General features: G+C 41.6%; 2 pseudogenes; one reads left to right on the forward strand and one right to left on the reverse strand.

The window, feature by feature from the left end:
- Positions 1-1,180: 1,180 nt before the first annotated feature.
- LOC145416189 (uncharacterized) lies at positions 1,181-1,775 on the reverse strand (annotated as a pseudogene).
- Positions 1,776-3,729: 1,954 nt separating this feature from the next.
- LOC145416205 (uncharacterized) lies at positions 3,730-4,324 on the forward strand (annotated as a pseudogene).
- The last annotated feature ends 1,818 nt before the right edge of the window (positions 4,325-6,142 follow it).

The following is a 6,142-nucleotide window of genomic DNA, read 5'->3' on the forward strand; positions in this document are numbered from 1 at the left end:
TGTGTGTGTGTGTGTGTGTGTGTGTGTGCGTGCACTGCATCAGGCTTCATCCTTAGCAGGAAGGATGTTTCATAATGTGGCTTCTCCATTTATCGTCTGACAGCTGTAACGAATACTTGTCACTGCGAGCATCCTCAATTTCCTTCTTTCGTGCAACTATATCAGTATGTCAATGTGCTTCCTATTATTTCAGTCATTGGCCAAAATAATGTGGATCAATTATTCAATTATTCGTTATTACACAAACACTTTCATAACACATCAATTTTGCTTATTAGGCAGGATATTTGATTAAATGAAACATTTATAATATTTGCCACATATATATTAGCAAAGTAAACATGTGATTATTGTAGTAACATATTCCCAAGATTTTTGCATATCAATGAATAGACACTGCAAGCATATTAATGTGAAGCGACATAACCACAATAAAATACCACAACATTGCACTGTCCTAAGCGTAGAATTAATGCCTGACCAATGGATCCCAACGCACGTTTGATATCAGTGAGAAAGGGAAAACGGAAATAATTCCCTGAGCTAGACCTTATTATTAGATCATATAGCCCTGCTAGGTGACAGGAGGGAGTTACCCCTCCCGGCCCGGCAGCTACCAGGCGCGGCCGAACTCACGACCCCCCGGTCTTGAATCCGATGCTCTACCACTGAGCCACCCTGCCCCTGATACCAGGGAGAAGTCTTGTGTCCGTAGGTTAATACCGTGTCCACCCTCCTCCTGCTGCTATAACTTCTTGCAATCGGTTGGGCATGGAGTCTACCAGATTGCTACAGATATTCGGAGTCCTCCTTACTCCCTCCCACACATTATGTGCATGTCGCCTCACTGCCTCCCTTGTTTTCTCCTCAACGTCCCATTCAGTAACCATATGCGCCCATAGATGTTCTATTGGATTACAATCGGCTCCTTTAGGGGGCCACTCCAATAGAATAATCTCTGGGTGTGCCTCAAACCAACGCTTGACCTCCCAACTTGTGTGCACTGGACTGCGATCTTGCACCATATATATAGGCTGTGGGTCTGGGATGGCGTACGCTCGCACTGACGGTAGAAAGCTTGTCTCTAGAATGTTAATATATTCCTGTGCATCCATACGTCCATCTATGTCCTTCAATTCACCGACACCACCCCACCACATCCATCCATGCATTGCGGTTGTCACACAACCGCTTGATGATGTCTCATGGATGTGTCTTTGATCATATCTTGTATTAATTAATCGCCAACACTGGCGACCGACTGCAGATACAGATGAAAAACATTTCTCATCGGTGAAAATGGCGGACCTCCAAAACTCGTCCCCCACATCAGCATACGATTCTGCAAACCTTCTACGTGCATCTCTATGTGCCTCTGTTAATGTTTCTTTACGTGCTGGAATGAAACATCGTCTACCAGTCTCCCGTATTCGCCTCCTCGTAGTTACATGGTGACACTGAACTCCAGTTTCCCTTGTTATGCGCACGGCAGTTGAGAGTGGTGCTCGCTCCGCTGCCCCAATTATCTGTTGATCTTCCGCTGGTGTCGTTACTCTTGGTCCTGCTGGTCGGAGCCTGGTGAGCACGTGACCCTCATCTTCATATCTCCTTCCCCAAAGCCTAACTATTTCCCTGGAGATACCGAGAAGGCGACTAATCTTCCGTATCCCTTTACCTGCTTCGTAATATCCAATTATTCTGGCGCGCCTCGTTATCACCTCAGGGCTATTAGCTCTAGTCAGAGGTGGCCTCACCTAACGTCGCTGAGCCTCCATACCTGTGATGATAAAAAGATAAGGCATTAGTGTTCGGAACCTTTAGTATACACTCAATGGAAAGTAAGAATATTGAAGGATACTGAGAACCGGCAATAAGAGTGATTTAAAGATTACAGGGGAAAATGTCACGGTGTTGTAGTACTATTATTTTATATCGTTTTTGGTCTAACAGTCACTTTCAGTGGAATAACCAACATGACCGTTGTTAAATAACATGTCCAGTCTCGGATAGTGTTATCATATCCAAACAATGCAATGCAAGCTAAGCTAAACTAAAAGCTAAACGCTCAGCTAAGATAAGGTAAAAACTAAAAGTTAAACTAAAAGCTTAGCTATAAGCTAAAATAAACGCTAAAAGATAAGCTAAAAGCTGGAAGTTAAGCTAATAACTAATAGTTAAGAAAAAAGCTAAACTACAAGTGAAGCTAAAAGCTTAAAGCTAATATCTCAAAGAGCTAAAATCTAAAAGCTAAGCTAGGCTAAAAGATTAAAGGCAAACGAAGCTAAGCTAAGCTAAGCTAAGCTAAAAGCTAATGCTAAACTAGCAGATAATTGGTGAGCTAGCTAAGGTAAAAGCTAAGCTTAGGTAAAAGATATGCTAAGGTAAAAGATAAGCTAAGGTAAAAGATAAGCTAAGGTATACTGAAGAATAATAGCTAATCTAAGTTTTAAGCTAAAGGACAAGCTACAAGTTAGGCTAAGCTAAGCTAAATACTAAAAGTTAAGCAAAGCTAATTTAAGCTTAGCTAAAGTAAGGTAAACTAAAAGCTAAGGTTTAAATCAAGCTTTTACAGTAATCTAAACCTCACTTGTTTTAATTTAAAGTTCAGTTATTTTAATCTGAGGGTGAAAAGGTATAGTCTTCATCTTTGCAAGAAATGCAGCTTAAGTGCCAGACAGGTAATTTGTCGTTTGGGTTCACTTCAAGAATGTAATGTTCAATTATTTCAATAGCTCTGACTTTATACTGTATAACTTTTACAAGTAAACCTTTACCTTACCAGCTTTTCCCTTAGGTCTTCACCTCATTATGTCTGACATGTCATTACAAGGCATTACACCTTACCTGTCTGGCACTTAAGCTGCATTTCTTGCAAAGATGAAGACTATACCTTTTCACCCTCAGATTAAAACAACTGAACTTTAAATTAAAACAAGTGAGGTTTACATTACTGTAAAAGCTTGATTTAAACCTTAGCTTTTAGTTTACCTTACTTAAGCTTAGCTTAGATTAGCTTTGCTTAACTTAGCCTAACTTGTAGCTTGTCCTTTAGCTTAAAACTTAGATTAGCTATTATTCTTCAGTATACCTTAGCTTATCTTATACCATAGCATATCTTTTACCTTAGCATATCTTTTACCTAAGCTTAGCTTTTACCTTAGCTAGCTCACCAATTATCTGCTAGCTTAGCATTAGCTTTTAGCTTAGCTTAGCTTAGCTTAGCTTCGTTTGCCTTTGATCTTTTAGCCTAGCTTAGCTTTTAGATTTTAGCTCTTTGAGATATTAGCTTTAAGCTTTTAGCTTCGCTTGTAGTTTAGCTTTTTTTCTTAACTTTTAGGTATTAGCTTAGCTTCCAGCTTTTAGCTTATCTTTTACCGTTTATTTTAGCTTATAGATAAGCTTTCAGCTTAACTTTTAGTTTTTACCTTATCTTAGCTGAGTGTTTAGCTTTTAGTTTAGTTTAGCTTGCATTGCATTGTTTGGATATGATAACACTATCCGAGACTGGACATGTTATTTAACAACGGTCATGTTGGTTATTCCACTGAAAGTGACTGTTAGACCAAAAACGATATAAAGTAATAGTACTACAACACCGTGACATTTTCCCCTGTAATCTTTAAATCACTCTTATTGCCGGTTCTCAGTATCCTTCAATATTCTTACTTTCCATTGAGTGTATACTAAAGGTCCTGAACACTAATGCCTTATCTTTTTATCATCACAGGTATGGAGGCTCAGCGACGTCAGGTGAGGCCACCTCGGACTAGAGCTAATCGCCCTGAGGTGATAACGAGGAGCGCCAGAATAATTGGATATTACGAAGCAGGTAAAGGGATACGGGAGGTTAGTCGCCTTCTCGGTATCTCCAGGGAAACAGTTAGGCTTTGGGTGACGAGATATGAAGAGGAGGGTCACGTGCTCACCAGGCCCAGACCAGCAGGACCAAGAGTAACGACACCAGTGGAAGATCAACAGATAATAAGGGCAGTGGAGCGAGAACCACTCTCAACTGCCGTGCGCATAACAAGGGACACTGGAGTTTAGTGTCACCCTGTAACTACAAGGAGGCGAATACGGGAGACTGGCAGACGATGTTTCATTCCAGCACGTAAAGAAACATTAACAGAGGCACATAGAGATGCACGTAGAAGGTTTGCAGAATCGTATGCTGATGTGGGGGTCGAGTTTTAGAGGTCCGTCATTTTCACCGATGAGAAATGTTTTTCATCTGTATCTGCAGTCGGTCGCCAGTGTTGGCGATTAATTAATACAAGATATGATCAAAGACACATCCATGAGACATCATCAAGCGGTTGTGTGACAACCGCAATGCATGGATGGATGTGGTGGGGTGGTGTCGGTGAATTGAAGGACATAGATGGACGTATGGATGCACAGGAATATATTAACATTCTAGAGACAAGCTTTCTACCGTCAGTGCGAGCGAACGCCATCCCAGACCTACAGCCTATATATATGGTGCAAGATCGCAGTCCAGTGCACACAAGTTGGGAGGTCAAGCGTTGGTTTGAGGCACACCCAGAGATTATTCTATTGGAGTGGCCCCCTAAAGGAGCCGATGGTAATCCAATAGAACATCTATGGGCGCATATGGTTGCTGAATGGGACGTTGAGGAGAAAACAAGGGAGGCAGTGAGGCGACATGCACATAATGTGTGGGAGGGAGTAAGGACTCCTAATATCTGTAGCAATCTGGTAGACTCCATGCCCAACCGATTGCAAGAAGTTATAGCAGCAGGAGGAGGGTGGACACGGTATTAACCTATGGACACAAGACTTCTCCCTGGTATCAGGGGCAGGGTGGCTCAGTGGTAGAGCATCGGATTCAAGACCGGGGGGTCGTGAGTTCGGCCGCGCCTGGTAGCTGCCGGGCCGGGAGGGGTAACTCCCTCCTGTCACCTAGCAGGGCTATATGATCTAATAATAAGGTCTAGCTCAGGGGATTATTTCCCTTTTCCCTTTCTCACTGATATCAAACGTGCGTTGGGATCTATTGGTCAGGCATTAATTCTACGCTTAGGGCAGTGCAATGTTGGGGTATTTTATTATGGTTATGTCACTTCACATTAATATGCTTGCAGTGTCTATTCATTGATATGCAAAAATCTTGGGAATATGTTACTACAATAATCACATGTTTACTTTGCTAATATATATGTGGCAAATATTATAAATGTTTCATTTAATCAAATATCCTGCCTAATAAGCAAAATTGATGTGTTATGAAAGTGTTTGTGTAATAACGAATAATTGAATAATTGATCCACATTATTTTGGCCAATGACTGAAATAATAGGAAGCACATTGACATACTGATATAGTTGCACGAAAGAAGGAAATTGAGGATGCTCGCAGTGACAAGTATTCGTTACAGCTGTCAGACAATAAATGGAGAAGCCACATTATGAAACATCCTTCCTGCTAAGGATGAAGCCTGATGCAGTGCACGCACACACACACACACACACACACACACACACACACACACACACACACACACACACACACACACACACACACACACACGGACACATGCACATAAACAAAATATACATGCATATGAATAAAACAGTTCACTTCCTTGTCTCGCTTGTACACACACACACACACACACACACACACACACACACACACACACACACACACACACACACACACACACACACACACACACACACACACACACACATGCACATGAATAAAATGTACACGCATATGAATAAAACAGTTCACTTCCTTGTCTCGCTTACACACACACACACACACACACACACACACACACACACACACACACACACGGACGGACACATGCACATGAACAAAATATACATGCATATGAATAAAACAGTTCACTTCCTTGTCTCGCTTGCACACACACACACACACACACACACACACACACACACACACACACACACACACACATGCACACGAATAAAATATACACGCATATGAATAAAACAGTTCACTTCCTTGTCTCGCTTGCACACACACACACACACACACACACACACACACACACTGAAAGCGTTGTGTAGTTTCACTAGGTGGATTGGAAATCTTTATTTCTATTCCTAATGTCGTAACTGGAACCTATGGTCATTTCTTTCGTCTCCAT

The sequence above is a fragment of the Coenobita brevimanus genome, chromosome 13 (genome assembly GCF_032717465.1).
Source record: "Coenobita brevimanus isolate Jiangsu-jjx chromosome 13, ASM3271746v2, whole genome shotgun sequence".
Classification (NCBI taxonomy): Eukaryota; Metazoa; Arthropoda; class Malacostraca; order Decapoda; family Coenobitidae; genus Coenobita; species Coenobita brevimanus.